Below are 19,352 nucleotides of genomic sequence, written 5' to 3' on the forward strand. Positions count from 1 at the left end.
TTAACATAGAAAAACTCCAAGTAAAAGAGGCCCAAACAAGGTAAACATTTCTTTTTCTTTCCCAGAAAAAATAATCCTGATTAGGCATCCAGAACTGCTGTGGCAGCCCTGTGAAGTGATCAGGAGCTGTGTCCTCCCTTCCTTTCTAAGCTGCCATCCTCACACATTTGCTATCTTTGGGGCACTTTGTGGTCCAAGAGAGCAGGCAGATCTCCAGCTATCATATAGCCCCTTCCAAGCCAGGGGGAAGGCAATGAAAAGAGGCAGCATCTCTTTCTGGCAGTCCATACGTATTTCTTACATCTCACTGGACAGAACTCAGCCACATGCCATATCCAATCGCAAGAAGTGTGAGAAACATGATGCTTTAGAGCTGGCTGGAACTGTGCCCAGCAGAAAATTAGGTTTCCATTCCCATGAAGGAAGGGGATGATGGATGGAGGGGTACACAATTAGCTTTCACCACCATACCAACCTTTCCCAGACATTTTCTCTTCTCATCTGGACTTACGCCATAGACTGATAACTGTGCCCGCTTGGCTGCCATTCTAATCTATCATGCACACAAGTTAATCACCCTAAACCACTCTTCCACTTCTAGAGGACAAGATAAGATCAGGCAATTCAGACCCACACTTCCTCATCTCCTAAATTCACTTCTTTCCTGAGAAGTAATCTCCAAAAACTACCCTCTGCAAAACCTTCCAAAGGCTCATTTCTCCAAGCACCTTAACCTTCCAGCCACAAGATGCATCTCCATGTTTTTCCCCTCACATCAACCCAGGGCTCCAGCTTTGTCCTTCACTGAACATCCTCTGGATGCAGTGAGGCCTTTCCTACCTCTGAAATCTTTTGTTCTTTACTGCCCTCCTGCAACTCTCCCTTTCTCCCTTTCTCTGTCCCTCTTTCTCTCCACCCCCCTTAACCCCTCCTCTCTCGTGCACATACTCTCCTTTGTCATTGTTTGTATCTTACAGAAACCAAATAAAGTCCTATCTTCTCAGTAATGCACAGCCTAGAATTCATTTCCACAGATTGACATGATTTAGCTGAATTGTAGTCTTTTTTATCTCTGATGTTTATTTAATACTCATTATTAATGTACTGTCTTATCTCTTTTCTAACACTGTCACTTGTCACATTGGGCCTGTTGTTTACCCTTTCTTTTCCTCGGGGTTATTAGGAAGTTTTAATGACATACTGAAATCTACCAGGATGCATTTCCCATTCCTACATCCCTTCAGAAAGTTTATCCTGCTCCCATCCAGGGCGGGGACCCCATCTTGTTCACACGCACCACAGCTCCCAGGGCAATGCCTGCCACATATAGTAAATATCCAGTGAACAAATCTGGCTTGAGACTTACTTTGTATAACCTTAAACTTTATTGAAGAGGTTATTCTATTCTGCCACCAATGCTGTGAGCCATGAAAAGCTGGTGTCACCCTTTACTGATAATAGGGAGTGGCCAAACTTTCATTGTTTAACTTCTAACCCCACCATATTTCAGTATCTCTCATGACAAAGCAAAAAGTAAAGCTTCACATGGAGCGCATAATTTGCATAGGTGGAAAATCATCAAAGTGCATTCCTGTGCCTTGCATTGCACATATATCTCCACTGCAATGCTTGGTCCAGAAATTACTCTTGGGACTGGAAGAGCAGATATCATATTCTACCCCAGCAGCTATACAAGCTACTTGTATGGAAGACAGATTTTAACAGTGATGTGTCTGGAAATGCCAAAAGCATAAATTGAGACAAAGGGAATTAGAGGGAAGTTTCTTTTGGATGGATCTAATAGTTAAACGTTCATTTGGAATGGAGTCTATCTTTCATGGGTAATGCTTTCCCAATTTGTGCTTATGCAGCCACTTAGAGGGTATAAGACTGACCAGGCAATCCAAATCCATACTTTCTAAACTCACTTCACTTAGCTCCTGAAAAGCAATATCTACAGTGGATTCCCCGGCACTTTCTGTATGAGTACAGATTATTTGTCTTGACCACATTTCCTTTGGAGAAATCACATTCTTTTAGCTTAAATTACCTAAGAACAATTGGACTTCGCATGTTTCTTCCTGAGTGGAAAAACGTTTCTCAAGTGTTCTGGAGATATGATCCTGGTTTTAAAAAAGCCCAAGGTTTGCTGGGTGTCTCTCTCTTTTTTTTTTTAATTGACTTACATTGCAGGACTCAAAACATTTTCTGAAATCAAGCACACTATAAAACTAATCTAAATATTGGCTCCTTCATGACCTCCTTTAAAAAAATACACAGTGAAGACTGGGCATGTTGGCTCACACCAGTAATCCCAGCACTTTGGGAGGCCTAGGTGGGTGGATCATGACGTCAGGAGATCGAGATCACCCTGGCTAACATGGTGAAACCCCACCTCTACAAAAAATTAGCCGGACGCGGTGGCACGTGCCTATAGTCACAGCTACTCAGGAGGCTGAGGCAGGGGAATTGTTTGAACCCCAGAGGAAGAGGTTGCAGTGAGCCACGACTGTGCCACTGCACTCCAACTTGGGTGAGAGAGTGAGACTCCGTCTCAAAAAAAAAAACCACACTGAAGCATTCTGATGAGCTGGCTTTAGAAATGTTAATAGAGGAAGTCAAAGTTACAAACCCAATTGACTTTTCTATCAGCTAGATCAGGAACATAAAAAATACAATACGACTCATGGGTTGGGAATAAATACTATCATTCATAATAAACTAATATTTATTTAATATTTCCAATGAGCCAGATATAAGTAACACTATATGCCCATTTACAGGTTAAGAAACTAAAATACGTTAAGTGACTGGCTTGAAATGATGCAACTCATATGTGGCACAGCTGGGATTGCACCTGGCTGTCTGGCATCAGACTGTGTTCTTAACCATGCTCCTGTTCTGTAATGAAGTAAGGAAGTGATTTTCCAAATGTCAACAAAGAACACAATCCATTATCAGGTATCAAGTATCATCTTCAGAAGCAATGGAACTCTCAGAAACACACTGCTCTGCCATTCCATTTTACCTCTAAGAAAATAAAATAAAGAAAAGCTACAGGAAAAAACGTAATGGGAATTTGGAAGATGGGTAATGATGCTTTCCCAGTTTCCCCAAACCCATGTGAACAGTGTTAACAGCAATGTTGTATAACACTTTATAAATTGGTAGTCTCTAGAAACCAGTTCTGCTGCTCTCACCAGTATAATATTAAGTCTAGAAACTGGAACCAGCACATACAAGCTAATCAGGTTGTAGACTAGTTCTTGGGATTAGTGAGAGTTTTTAGAAAGTTGTTAGCTATATTTTTCACTGGGTTTTCTTTAACAATGTTGATGTTTCTTTATTCATCCTGTAAAGAACAACAATAAAGAAGTAGTCATCTGAGGCAATATTATTTCTTTGTAAACCTAAAGGGGAAAAAATTGAAATAATACACACACTATTTTTTTTTTGGTGGCGGGGGAGATGGAGTCTCGCTCTGTCGCCCAGGCTGGAGTGCAGTGGCACAATCTCAGCTCACTGCAACCTCCACCTCCTGGGTTCAAGCAATTCTCCTGCCTCACCCTCCTGAGTAGCTGGGACTACAGGCACATGCCACCACGCCTGGCTAATTTTCTGTATTTTAGTAGAGACAGGGTTTCACCGTGTTGCCCAGGCTGGTCTCGAACTCCTGAGCTCAGGCAATCCGCCAGCCTTGGCCTCCCAGAGTGCTGGGATTACAGGTGTGAGCCACTGCACCCGGCCAACACATACTATTTTTTAAAAAAACTCTGTGTCTATTAGATGTTTGTGAAGATACCTACACCAACATGAAATTAGATATAATTATAAACACATAATGACAAAGTATAAATGTGGGTAATGGATATTAAGAATAAAATTTGAAAGTAGAGTTTTCACTGAATTTTCATATTTAATGTATTAATGTATACTAGGTGATAAAACTCACAAGTGTAGTTACTCTATTTCTCTTCTCTTTGGTCTTTTAAAAGAACAAAGGCTTAACATTAAGCTTGCTGTTTTTATTAACACTAAAAATCACCCATCAAGTGTTGATCTTAACCAAAGGCTAGACACCAACAATATCATCTTCCAAAGGTTCTGTCTGTGGCAAGTGCCACATGGATTTAAAAAAAAAATTATACAATTCTCAGTTTGATGAGCCTCTGGAGATGACGGATAAAAGAAATTGTTCTAACAGCTTGAATCTCTAGATGATTTGGGAAATGTCACAGGCAATAACAGGGAACTTTGGAATAGTGTAACAAATGGATGATCTCTGTCAGATTAGAGCACATATTTTTATCAATTTCAAAGGCTTTGCTGCGAGTACTCCCAGTGCGCTAATCATTCTAAATAACAGATCCAGTCAATTCACATCTTATGAGTCAAAATTAAAGCTTCTTGAAAAGTTGAAAGTATTTCTGTTTGAAAAATCTTTAGTTTCTAATTTATAAGGAAGACTTGAAGAGGTCTATCTCAGATATGTATCATTCTGTAATTTAAAATACCGAATGTTAACATCTGAATAGCTGATGTGACCATAAGAACTTTCTGGGTCAGAGCTCTGAAATCAGATTTGGTTAAAATTTTGGCTTTGCCACATTGGTGGCACCGCGACCGCTTATTGCCGATGGTGATGACCTGGCCATTGGGCAGCTCTAGCACTTCTCCAGGGAGGAGGAAGATGCGGCTGTGGCCATCTCCTTCTCGAAGTCCAGGGTGATGTAGCACAGCTTCTCCCTGATGTGGCGCAGGATCTCCAGCTGGGCCGAGGTGGTGAAGCTGTAGCCAGCTCGGTGAGGATCTTCATGAGGTAGCCTGTCAGGTCCCGGCCAGCCAGGTCCAGACGCAGGATGGCATGTGGGAGGGCGTAGCCCACATAGATGGACACCGTGTGGGTGACCCCATCTCCAGAGTCCATGACAATGCCAGTGGTGAGCCCAGAGGGACAGCACGGCCTGGATGGCCACGTACATGGCCGGGGTGTTGAAGGTCTCAAACATGATCTGAGTCATCTTCTCTCTGTTGGCCTTCGGGTTCAGGGGGGCCTCAGTCAGCAGCACCAGGTGCTCCTCTGGGGCCACGTGCAGCTCGTTGTAGAAGGTATGGTCCCAGATCTCCTCCATGTCGTCCCAGTTGGTGACAATGCCATGTTCGACGAGGTACTTCAGGGTCAGGATGCCGTGCTTGCTCTGGGCCCTGGGCCTTGTTACCCACTTAGGAGTCCTTCTGGCCCATGTCCACCATCACGCCCTGGTGCCGGGGGTGCCCGACGATGGCGGGAAACACGGCTTGGGGGGCATCGTCCCCAGCAAAGCCAGCTTTGCACATGCTGGAGCCATTGTCAATGGCAAGTGCGGCAATCTCTTCTTCCATCGTGACTGGTGGAGTAGTGGGGCAGCGGAGCAGCAGGGTAACACGGTGAACAGGCTGGCGGCGGCGACTGAGCTTGAACATCCTTTCAAAAGAGAAAACAATAGACCTAGATAGTTTCCCTGGAAAATTCTACCAAATATCTTAGAAAGAAATTATACCAATACCCTATAATCTCTTCCAGAAAATAGAAGCAGAGGGAATACTTCCGAACTCATTCTACGAAGCCAGCATTACCCTAATACCAAAAAAACCAGGGACATTACAAGAAAAAAAAAATATGAATCAATGTCTCTCATGAACAGAGACACAAAACTCCTCAAGAAATATTAGCAAAATCAATCCAACGACGTAGAAAAGCAACGATAAATCATGGCCACGTGGTATTTATTCTGAGTATGTAAGGCTGGTTTGATACTCAAAAATCAATTAATTCATCATATCAGCAGGCTAAGAAGAAAAATTATAATATTGATAGATGCAGAAAAAGCATTTGGCAAAATTCAAAACCAATTTATGATAAAACCTCTCAGAAAAGTAGGAGTAGAGAACTTCTTCAATTTGATAAAGAACATGCACCAAAAAATCTCCAGCTAACATTATACTTAATGGTGAGAAACTAGATGATTTTCCCCTAAAATTGGAAACAAGGCTAGGGTATCCTCTCTAACTATATTCTGCATTGCGCTGGAAGTTCTATCTAATAGAATAAGACAAGAAAAGGGTATAAAGGGTGTACAGGTCGAGAAGGAAGAAATAAAATTCTTTGTCCTCAGATGATACCATTTCCTATGAAGAAAATCTGCAAGAATCGACAAAATTCCTGAAAATAAGGAATTATAGCAAAGTTGCAGGCCACAACATTAACATACAGAAGTCAACTTTTTTTATACAACTGCAATGATCAATTGAAATTTAAAATGAAAAACACAAATACCATTTGCATTAACACACAAAAAAAACTTAGGTACAAATCTAGAAAAATATGTATAAGGTCTATATGAGGAAAACTAAAATATAAGCATCGTATTAATGAGATCAAATCAGATAATGTCAATGGGGAAAGTGACCTTTGAAGAACTTTACTAAACTTAGAGGGGGTCATGTATTTGCTTATTTTCCTCACAATACACTCTTTAGAGTCCTATTCATAGGGCAGAAGTCAGTATTTTTAAGAGCATCTTTATCCCCTAACAATGACATTATGAATGTATCTTTAACAATGGGTCTATGAACACTGATAAGACAGCCTCTTATTTCTCATAGAAAATCCTAGACTTTCTTAGTGTGGAAGGTTCCTCCTAGGTAATAATGCTGTTCTCTCTGGAAAACACTCACATCCTTACATTTGTTTATTCATACAGCCACAATCTCTAAGCCATATAATTTGTTACAACTTGTTTGGTCCCTCTGAACTTAGCTTTCTGTATTAAATGGCGATATTAATCTTATCTATCATTGATTTATATTGAGAAATAAGATTATCAACTAAAAGCTCTTGGCTTAGTACCCAGCACATAGCAAACATTCAGTAACCATTAGCTGTTCTCTTTGTTTTTCCACCTAATCTTCAAAGTAGACTGGGGTAGAGAGGACTAAATTCTTATTCTATTTGTCTCAATCTGATGCTTCATGGGAATCGCTGGCAGGGCGGCCTTTCTATAGCTTGACTACCATATATCTATGATGCTTGAAAAGCCAGCAGCCAAGGTAAAGTCTTGTAAAACAAAATATTTAATGTGAAAGTAGCCTGATATTATCATAGACAAAGTACATAGATATTGTCAAAATTACATCTAATTGTTTCTTGCCAAGGCAATTAGACAAGAAAAAGAAATAAAAGATGTCCATATTGGAAAGGAAGAAGTAAAACTATCTCTATTTGTATGTGACATTTTGAATACATATAATTCTAAGGATTTCACTAAAAAGAATTACTAGAACCAATAAACAAGTTTAGCAAGACTGTAGGATATAACAACAGAGAAAAATGTGTTGTATTTATAAATAATAGCATTAAAAGATCCAAAAAATAAAATTAAGAAAATAATTTTGTTCACAATAATACAGAAAGAATAAAATACATTAACAAAAGAAATGCAAGACTTATACACTGAAAACTACAAAATGCCATTGAAATATTTAAAGTAGACCTAAATAAATGTAAAGACCTTCTATATTCACCGATTAAAAGTCTTAATATTGTTAAGATGGCAATATGCTCCAAATTGATCCACAGATTTAATGCAATACTTGTTAAAATTTCAGCTTGCTTTTTTGCATAAATTGACAAGTTGGTCCTAAAATTTCTGTTAAAATGCAAGGAAGCTGTGATGGTTGATACTGAGCGTCAACTTGATTGGACTGAAGGATGCAAAGTATTGTTCCTGGGTGTGTCTGTGAGGATGTTGCCAAAGGAGATTAACAATTGAGTCAGTGGACAGGGAGAGACAGACCCACCCTCAGTCTGGGTTGGCACCATCTAATCAGCTGCCAACACAGACAGGATAAAAGCAGGCAGAAGAAAGTGGAAGGACTGGACTTGCTGAGTCTTCTGGACTTCATCTTTCTCCTGTACTGGTTGTTTCCTGCCCTCGAACATCAGACTCCAAGTTCTGCAGCTTTTGGACTCTTGGATTTACACCAGTGATTTTCCAGGGGCTCTTGGGCCTTTGGCCACAGACTGAAGGCTGCACTGTTGGCTTCCCTACTTTTGAGGTTTTGGGACTCGGACGGGCTTCCTTGCTCTTCAGCTTGCAGACAGCCTATTGTGGGACTTCACTTTGTGACTGTGTGAGTTAATACTCCTTAATAAACTCCCCTTCATATATACATCTATACTATTAGTTCTGTTCCTCTAGAGAACCCCAACTAATACAGAGTCTTAATAGCCAAAAAACCTTGAATAAGAAAAACAAAGTGTGAGGAATCACATCTTTTGATCTCAAATCTTACTACAAAGATACAGTAATCAAGACCTTAATGGTACTGGCATAAAGATAGACATATAGATCTATGGATTAAAATAGAAATGCCAGAAATAAATCCTCACATTTATGGTCAATTGATTTTTGACAAGGCTGCCAAGACAATTCAGGGGGAACAAGAAGAGTTTTTTAAACAAATGATATTGGAATAACTAGATATCCTCATGAAAAAGAACAAAGTTGGACTCCTATGTCACACCATATACAAAAAATTAACTAAAAAATGTGTAGACCCAAATGTAAGAGCTAAAACTATAAAAAGCCTTAGAAGAAAACAGGAATACATCTCCATGACTGTGGATCAGCCAATGTTTAGCTCTGACACTGAAAGCACAAGTACAAGCAATAATCAAGCAACAGAAAAAGAAGGTAAACTAATTATCATCAAAAGTTTTTAAACTTTTTAGCTTCAAATACCATCACCATCAAGAAAGTGAAAAGACAACCTACAGAATGGGAGAAAATATTTGCAAAACATATACCAGAAAAGGTATATTTTTTTTTATTTTATCCAAAGATAAAAAAAAAAAAACAAACCCACACGCAGTTCAACCATAAAAAAGTGGCACAATTTTAAAATGGACAAAAGACTTGAATAGTCATTTCTCCAAAGAAAACGTACAAATGACTAATAGCATATGAAAAGATGCTTGATATCATTGGTCATTAGGGAAAGAAAAATTGAAGCCATGAGATATCACTTCACACCTATCAGGGTAGCTACAATAAAAAAGATAGACAATAACTAATGTTGACAAGGATGTAGAGAAATTGGAATCCTCATACTTTGATGGTGGGGGTGTCAAATGGTGCAGACACTTTAGAAAAGAGTTAGACAATTACTCAAAATATTAACAGATTTATCATATGATCCAGCAATTCCCTTCTGAGTATCTACTTTGAGGTAAATGACATATTTGCCTCAAATATATCAATATGTCAAATATATATATTTGCTTCAAATATTTGAGGATATATCTGAAATCAAAGGAATGATTATTAATTTGGCCATTTAAATGTCACAGGTCATTTTTATACACATGTGTAAATCATACCTGGCAAAGTCCTTCTAAATTTTACTGGACAAATTCTCATTACAGCTTTAGTATTAGCACAAGCTTTAGTATTAGCACAAGCTTTAGTTCTATTTGTTGTTTTGCCTATTTGATACATCATAATATTTGAGGTCATCTTATATAATTAAGGTAGAATTATATCCATGTTGTAAGATTTGGCACTGCATTTTGGCATGTTTTTTTTCAGACAGGATCTCACTCTGTTGCCCAAGGCTGGAGTGTAATGGTGCAATCACAGCTCATTGCAGCCTCAACCTTCTGGTCTCAAGCAATCCTCCCACCTCAACCTCCCAAGTAGCTGGAACCGTAGGCACAGGCCACCACACCTGGCTAATTTTTACAATTTTTTTTGTAGAGATGGGTCTCACTACATAGTCCAGGCTGGTCTTGAACTCCTGGCTCAAGCAATCCTCCTGCCTTGGCTTCCCAAAGTGCTGGGATTACAGGTGTGAGCCACTGTGCTCAGTTTATTTTAACATTTTAAATAATCATAGGCTTATGGTTGTGTTATCTTTCCTTTAACCAGCATAAAGGTCTCCTTCACTGAGGTTGAATCCTTGGATAGGAAAGCAGCTTTAGGGCACACATTGAAGGAGGTCTCTGTACTCTGACCCAAACTGCCCTGCCGTCCCTCCCTTCCAGTTCAGTTGGAGCTCTGTTACTAGTTAAACATTATTTGCCATTCCCTCAATAGGCAGCATACTCTCCATTCTGAGCAGTTCCCTCTGCAGATGATTTTTTTTCTATTCTTTCTCTCTCTCTCTCTCTCTCTCTTTGGTCTCTCTTCTTCCACTATTCAAGATCTTACCATATCTGACTTAAAAAAGAAAAAAAATCTAACCAAAGAACTTTCCTTATTCCCATTAAAATGCATTAGTATTTTCTCTGTTCTCCAACTGAATCAAAATGGTGGATCTAACATCGCGAGGGTTTACTATGTGACAAACCAGCATCTTAAACCCTACAGAGATCATTTAATCCTCCCAATACCTCACAAAATGAATATTTTTATTAATCCCAATTTCACAAAGGAAAACAAGATGCAGAAATGTTAGAAAAATGCATGTCATAAGAGGTAGAGCTGAGATTTAAACCCAGGCAGACTGACCTCAGAACCTGCCTTGGACTTGATCCCGCTCACCAGAATCTTATTTGTATTAAGTTTCCTAGTTTCTGGGCTTCCTCTTCTCATTTGATTGTGAATCCTTGAGCAGGAAGCAGCATCTTATGCTTCCTTATAACTAGCCAGGCCCTGGCACAATGCCTGGGGCATCATGATATTTAATTCATATTTGTGGAATTAAAGTATAATAGTGTTCCTATGGGAAACTACAGCCAACTTTAGGATAACGCTTCATGATATTTGTCCAGGAATATCTTGTGGCCAAAAGGCCAGACTAAAATGAATGTGATATTCATCCACTCCTTATTAGCTAGAATGAGCTTCCATATTATCCACACTTGCTCTTCATAATTCACTTGGAAAGAGGCTATAACTCCTGTCAAATCATTAGAAGAAAGGATAAAATAATCACTGTAATAGTTAGAATCATGATTATCATAAACAACAGATAGTACTGTGTTTTATACGTACATAATTGCATACATATAACAAACCTATGAAGTGTATGTACTGTTATATCCATGTTAAAGAGGAAGAAACTGAGACTCAAAGAGGTTAACTAACCTGTCCAGTCACAGAGTTGCTTAGAGGATCCAACACCAGCTGTCTGACTGCAGAACTCAGGCACATCAATGGCTTCCCACACTGTCTGCCATTGGAACAGGACCTGGTGCCCTGTATTAGGACAGAGGTGAGCAGCTCCCAAACGAGGCCCTCTCTCTTCTTCCTGCAATATCCTCAAGGTCTGCGAAGAGGTTCCAGAGAGCCCCTCAGTCCCAGCTATCAACTTTTTCTCTAAACAACCATGATTTATTTGTAAACACAAACTAACATTTTGATTTCTTTTAGTTTATTTTTCTTTTCTATTACTAGCCTGGACATTTCCAAAACGTTGCTGGTAGCATACTGAAAAGATCAATTCCATTTCAAAGAAGTGACTCACGGTTGCTTTCTGTTGGTATTGCTCACCCAGCATGCAGTCTCCCTGCTCATCTCAAGTGGGTTAATGGACTTGGAAGTCTGCATTTTAGGCTGAAGTGCATGCTTTAAATTGAAGAAGCAGCGTGTTGTGTTGTGCTGTGTTGAGCTATGTTGTGCTATGCCGGGATGTGCTGTGCCGTGCTGTCTTATCTCATCTTGTCTGATGTTACTGACATAGTAAAACGCAGATTTCATTGTGGTGTAAAACATCTTCTGGGTTATTTCACAGAAGCCATTGAAAATTCCCTTTCTAACACTGTCAGAATTGGAAGCTGTTGATGTCAGTAAATGTAAATGTCTTAGTGCTGTTTCTAGGCATGCAAAATACCTCACATCTTTTTTCCTTCTTTTTTTAATATCACATTTCTTCTTTGTTGACACACTCAAATAGCTTGGACTTTCCTAAATTAATAAGAAAATTGGAATGTGCCAATACTTCCCAAAAAACCTGATGAATAAGGAGCCAGGCAACCTCTCAGTGATTTTCACTTTCTGGGATCTTCCCATCAGACTCGAAACAACAGGTTTTCATTAATATAAAAAGAAAGGATTTTTGCAAAGGAAAATATCTCCAAGATGTTTGTAAAAAATAATTTCAAGAATGAGCTCTTAGAGGGGAGATATTCAAATGAATTAAATTTGTAACTTCAAGCCTCTGACCTTTCCACTGACTTGTTTAATAATTACCCTGTTATTTTTGCTTCTTAATTAAATGGAAAAAAAATTCTAAGTCTTTTCCAGTCAGTATTAACTAATGTTTATATAAATTTGAAAATCCTGTTTAAGCAATTAATAACAAAAATGATTCTTAAACTAAGGAGTGTTTAGGAAAAAAGGAGCCCATGAGGGTAACTTATCCTTTGTTGCCAGCTTCTGTTTCTTTTAGGATTTTGCACATGGGCATTGTGTACATTTTTGGCCCAGTTTCCATTTCTTTGGTAACCAGGATCCAGCTGATGGAGGATTGTGTGTTTGTTCATTAAGGTTCAAGGTCCTTAAGAAGGGCTTTCTCAAGCCTCTGAGAATATGCCTGAGAATCCACATCACTGATAAGGAAACAAGAGCAACACCAAGGAAATTGTAGTTCTGATTTATATCTTGTGCCTTTGCATTTTCAGTGCTCTATCTTTCTTTCTATTCCAAATATTTTACAGAATGCTCTCTGCCTAAAAGCCAGTGAAACAAATAAACAGGCAAATGTGGAAACAAACAGAAGCCTGGTAATGAGAAAGAGCTGCTACTCCATTTATTTTTAGACCTGTGATTTTGGGTAAGGGTTAGCTGCCTCCAGGGTTATATCAAAGTAAGATGGTTGAAGTAGGTGCTTGGGTCCACCTCGCTTAAAGCTCCCTGGCTCCTACCATCAAGGTATGGAACCACTTTCCTCCACGCCTACCTCTACTAACACCCATTGGGCCTGGATGGCAACTGACAAAACCCTGCAAAGGCTAACTGAGCAAAGGTATTTGGGCTAAGATGTTAACAGGTTTTACATTCACATTTGGAAGTTAGCCTTTAGCGCTGGAACCCAAAGAAATCAATAATGGAAGACACCAAAGATGGAATTTTTTCCCCAACTAATTAATAATAAAAACTAAAATGTCCCTATTTCTTCAAAGCCTTTTGAAACTGTCCTCACAGGGTTAACAAGAATTCTGCACAGAAATATAGTTATAATTAAGCATTCATCAGGCTGCACTATGACCCACTTCCTTGTAACCAGAAGTCACATAACACTAGATACCGACCATTTGTGTCCCCATTGTTCCTAAACGTAAGATTTCTGATGGTATAATCATAAGGATTTTATTTAAGAATTGCTTAAGCAGATTCTGAATTCCAGCAGAACAGCTGATGCCAACCAGTTTAAAGAGCCCCAAAGAGGAATCAAATTAGGATAAGAATACAGTGTCTTCATCCTGCACTCTTGGACCAATCAGTGATCTCCACACCTCAGCCCACTCCAAAACCCTTGAAAACCCTAGCCCTAAACTACTCAGAAAGATAGATTTGAAGTTTCCTCCCATTTCCTCACTTGGTGGCCCTGCAATTCAGCTTCTTTCTCTGCTGCAACCTGGTGCCTCACTATAATTACTTGCCCATATATTTGGGCAAAAAACCTATTACATCTACAAAATAAAATAATTAGGTGTTCAGTGGTAATAATACTAGTTGCAGTCCCATTTTTGCAGAGGAAGATACTAAGGCTTTTTCAGGAAAGGCATTTTCTCAAGGTGCCATGAGATTAATACATTTTCAATTCAGGCCCAACTCAGTGACATCACATTGGTTCCACCCTACCACCACCACCACCAAGTCATGCTGTGTGTGTGGTGGCCCTTAGATGTCACTGTATCTGTGGCAGCCTATACTGTATAAAATGCCCATAGCTTTCAAAGGCTTGGCAGTCTTGTAGAGCCAGCTCGTAATGAGACTAGGTCCCCTGATCTGAAATTGCTGGATCTCCCTCCTCATCAGCTTCCTCCTTCCATATATTGTGTTCAGACCCTCCCCAAGGTGTAACCCAGCAGGAAGAGCAATGTCTCTGCTACTTAACTGACATTCCTTAAATCCCCTATTCTGTATATTTTTCAGTTAATTTCACAAAAGATGGATTGTAAGGTTTTAAAATAATTTGTTCTAAACTTCTTGTATGTAATTTATAACATATTTTACATCACAGTATAAAAAGTATTAGGTCAAATAATAAAATTATTTACTGTTTCTCCAAACCAGTGGTGAAAATGGCAGAGCAAGGGGCAAAGACCTGTGGTTTCTCTGCTTCTGGCCAATCTCTACCAATGGTCCTGCACAGCCCCATTAGGGAAATTATTTGTAACTTCTTTCAGCAAGTCCACATAAAATAGCTGAAAGACAAAGAGGACATATTATTTGATATATAGGGAGGTTTGGAGACATCATTGTGAAAGCTATATCTAGGAACCCCTTTATTCATGCTTTTCCCCTTCCCAAATTTCCTCAAAGTCTCCTGTAACTGACAAATCAAAGTTGTAGACCCACATCAATGTAGGGATGCTAAACCTAGAACTCCCAAATTAAGATGGATTCAATGAAAGGAACAGAAATCATCCCAAGTTAATAGCATCCCAGGAGATACAGTAGCAAAACCTCTCTGAAGAAGAACATCCCCAGTTTAAGCCCTCATGATTCCCACAGATGAGGATCAACTAAACAAGAACTCAAAATCAAGGATCACCAAATCTACAAGGAAACAAATATGACAGTGAAAACCAAGTGATAATAAATTTAGAACCCTTAGAACTACAGTTCACAAAATTATTGATTACAGAATAGAAAATGACAATCTTCTGCTTAGAGACAGGAAAAAATAAAATAATTAAAATAAACTAAAATGAGAAAAAAATCAGCAAGCAACAATAGGCTATCCAAAATGACTAGGCAGATATTTTCAAAACTGAATGAAACTAATATAAATAAGAAACATAACCTTTGAAGTCAAAAACTCAGTTGAAAGTATGTTATCCACAGCCAAAGAAGGAATTGGGAATTAGTGAATGGGAAGATTGATCTGAAATAAATACTTAAATTGAAGATCAGAGAGGCAGGAGATACAAAATATGAAAGAGATTAAAATATATCTTAAAAAAACAAAATGTGATAACTCCTATATGATAAAGAACCTGACTGGTCTTTGTCCCCAGTTCCTGGGAGAATGTCCCTAAATATTTGGAATTTCCTGAGTGATAGGGGTATCTTTGTTATTTATGATAAGCCCTGGTAGTTTATACAAACAAGATGATTCATATTGGGTCTCTAGATAGTTTGTGCTAATGGGATGACTAAGGGTAGAGGTGGCCATACCAGAAAGAGCAGCTACGGCTTTGAGCCAGGTGATATCTACCCAACATCCAGGAAGAGGAGGAGGGATGAAGATGGATTTCAATCCCATGGCCAAGGATTCAATCAATCGTTCCTACATTATGAAATTCCAATAAAAGCTCTGGATACTAAAGTTCAGTTGAACTTCCCTGGCTAATAGTACTCTATGCTCATTCTTTACAATTGTGTGCTAGAAAAATGATGCGTTCTGACTCCATGGGAAAAGGACAAAGACGTTTCACATTTAGGGCCCTTATTTTATGCCTCTTCTTTTGGCTAGCTCTGATTGGTATCCTTTTTTGCTATAATAAAAGTGTAATTTATAGTATAGTGTACCAGTGGCAAAATAAAGCACTTTCCTGAGTTCCATAAGTTATTCTACTGAATTATTAAACCTGAAAAGGAAGTAGAACCTCCAAATTTGTATCCAGTTGGTCAGAAGTGCAGGAGGCTTCAAGACTGCTGAGCATGCAGCTAGTGTCTAAAGTGAGGGGAGTTCTATGGAGGACTGTGCCTTTAACCTATGAAGTCTGGCCTAATTTAGGGTAGTTTGTGCCAGAAGTCATTACAATAACATACTTTCAGTCAGAGCCAAAGAAGGAAAAACCTGAGTGTTGGCCTGATCCATTTATGTTTTAGACAGAATGCTCTAGAAAGACACAGAGGACATGTGAATGAGCCTGTTACACGTTATGGATGGCCACAGAAGTACAAAATCAAGGTGGAAAGACTGACTGTAACAGATATTCAATAAATTAATTGAATTCAGAAATTCAGCTCTAAGGTCAGTCAGGCCTCTGGAAAGCATGCAATATCAATGAGGGGTCTACAGATTACTTTTTGTTCTAAAAGTATCCTTAGAAATGATCCATCTAAGGGCCTCAGCCTCTGTGTGGGCTTTGGCTGCCTCTGGCTCTCTGGCTCTGCCTCACTCATGGCTTGTCCCGTGTCCTCTTCCTCCTGTCTATCTCATGGCTGTTGCTTCTTTGTTGCTTCTCTTGACTCATGGATGGCTTCCGCCCTTTCCCATTTCTGTCTGAGTGTGCCTTTGTGAAGGGTTTGCGTTCAAATTCCAGACATGACAAGGCATGATGCACTGGTCACCACACATGGAGGGCATCTCTATTGGGAAAAGTCCTCACAGCAGGACTTCTCACAGGCTGACGGTCTCCCTGAAGCCCCACCTATAAGATACTGACTGCCCTTGTGCCCAGAACTGACCCTCTGTCCAATTCATTATCCCAAACACTGCTGGTTCATATGGCATTGACGAGTATACCAAGAACCTCTTTTGGCTACTCTGCACAGAATTCAGCTAGGGGTAGAACAAGTGGAACAAATAGTTTGGATTCCTCTCAGTGACTTGCACTCATGTAACTCTTGTCTGTTCTTACAAAGCATCTATTGATTATTCTAGTTTCTTAAAGGCAAAATATGTGTTCATCTTTTGTCTTCTTAACCCCCCTAGCGTAGTGACTGAAATTTAGGAGATTTAGTACATCCTCAGTAACTGCTCAATATATTCAATAAATCTTAATGACCATTTGCAGCTAAACCCATATTTTGACTTAGTCCTGCATGTTTAAAAATATATCACAGTGTAATTTATTTTTAGCATCCTTCTAAAGCCATTGTCCTATTTGATATAGTCCAAATTGCAAAGACGCACACTTATTCCTCCCCAGTAAAAAGAGTTTCAGTAGCTTGATTAATACAAGTTCATCTACACATATTACTGACAGCTTCTGATAAAAGCCCCTTTTTAAAAACATGTCAAAAAGTTGGAGAAAATGTTGACTCTCGGACTAAGCAAACTAAAAATCTTTATAAAATTTTATTTTATTGGTCAAAAAGTAATTCTGTGTTGGCATGAGTCTGGACAAGATTAACAAAAGATTGTTCAACCCCCAATTTAACTTCAGGGCATTTGCATTAAGATATATGGGAAATAATAGCTATAAATTTTACAATATATAAATATTCTACATGAATGACAAATTGTTAAATGGGAAGGAAAAAACCATTCTGATATAATTCCTGCTTCATTTAATTCAGAGTTCAAGAAAAATTAAACTTTCTGAGATACGTTATTCTTATTCAATGAACATCTCAACTTTAACTTTTCCTTCAAACACTGGTATTTACATTTAATTACTTTTACTTACCCTTTTAAAAGACAGGCATGGTTTTAAGAAAAAACTCAAAACAAGTTATATTTTGTTCATTAACATCAATTGCTCATATTCTTAACTTCACATATGCCACTGTAAAGTTAATTCCAATTCAATGGTTTCAGAAAAGAGTTTTTGGTGTTGACAATAACTGCTAATCATCTTTAAGCATAAAAATAAAATATTTGCAGGCATTTTTAGACTATTATAACATCACTTAATGGAAATAACTTTTCAAACCTAATTTTTGAGCTTTGTCATCATAAAATTAATTACACTTGAAGGGAATTCTAGCTTTTTTGTATTAGACATGTATATTGCTCATGAAAATATATAATTACAGGCCAAAAAAATGTTGGGAGCAATAAAACACTAATGGTGACCACGTCAGGAAGTTTTTGAAATGAAGAATGTTACATTGCCACTATTCTAATCATCCAACCATCCAACACTGTTCACTGTGTGTTCAACTCACCCTTTAGCTGGGTGCTTATGTAAACACTTGCAGAATTCACTTAGAAACCAGTACTGCCCCATTTCCTTTACTCTCAGTAGATGAATGACCTCACCTGGTACATCACAAGAACAGATAAATCATTAGGAGGCCTCAACTTTCCAACACCAAACCTACATACCTTTGGAGCTGAAACATGTCTGTTTCTTGCTGTTACTGTGGAGAAAATGTCCCTTTTCTTATCCTGGGTCAGTTCCTCAACTTGTGTTGAGACCCATTTTCGCACACTTATGCAGAATTCTTACACTACCAAATAACTCTTCTTTTCCTGTATTTTTCTTCTCTCCCTACTTACTGACTTCACTCTGTAACCAGTTACTGTTCTAGCTACCCTCCTTTAGTCAAAACTTTCAAAATAACTGTGTTTTCTTGACTTGCCATCTTCATTTTCTCACCTCCCAAAACTCAGTCCTCTTCAAGCTGACTTACATCTCTTTCTCTACCAAAACAACCCTACAGAGGTTGTCAGTGACCCCAGTGACAATAAATCTAATGGAAATTTTTGGGTCTTTATCTTACTTAACCTAATTTTAAGATACACAAACAGAATGTCTTCATATATATATACATAGTGAGCTGATTACTCTAATCAAACGAATGAACATATCCATAGTTATAAAACTATGTGAGGTGAAACATATACATAGTTATAAAACTATGTGAGGTGAAAACACTTAAGATCTATTCTCTTAGCAAACCTCAAGTACACAATACGGTATTATTAGCTATAGTCTCCATGGTATACATTCGATCTCTAGAAATTTTTCATTCTACATAACTGAAACTTTGTACCCTTTGACCAACATCTACCCATTTGCCTCACCACCAGGCCCTGCCCCTGCTAATCTCCATTCTACTTGACTTAACCTTTGAAGTGACTCTCTCTACCTTCCTTCAACTCTTGGTACTGACGGCACCACACAACATTGGTTTTATCTGTCCACTTCCCAATTTCCCTGGCATCCTTCTCTGTATAATCTTTTAAATAGGTAGCTCCTCAGAAATTAAACATATCCCCTCCCTTTATTTTCACTCTATACTCTTGGTTTAGGCAAGCTCATGGCTTCAAACACCAGCCAGCTGTCAATGAGTTCCAATATAAATATATAGCCCAGACTTTTTAAGTTTCTGTACCAATACATCCAACTGCCTATACAACATGAAGCTCTGAGGGGACATTAAATTCAGGATGTCCCCAAACTTAGGATCTTACTCTCCAAACCTGGCTTTCCTCCAGTCACCCATAGCTCAGTAAGTGGC

General features: G+C 38.7%; 1 pseudogene; it reads right to left on the bottom strand.

Moving 5' to 3' along the window:
• Window positions 1–4,482: 4,482 nt before the first annotated feature.
• Window positions 4,483–5,382, bottom strand: LOC100599480 (annotated as a pseudogene).
• Between the last annotated feature and the right edge of the window lie 13,970 nt (window positions 5,383–19,352).

Source organism: Nomascus leucogenys, chromosome 5 (genome assembly GCF_006542625.1).
Source record: "Nomascus leucogenys isolate Asia chromosome 5, Asia_NLE_v1, whole genome shotgun sequence".
Classification (NCBI taxonomy): Eukaryota; Metazoa; Chordata; class Mammalia; order Primates; family Hylobatidae; genus Nomascus; species Nomascus leucogenys.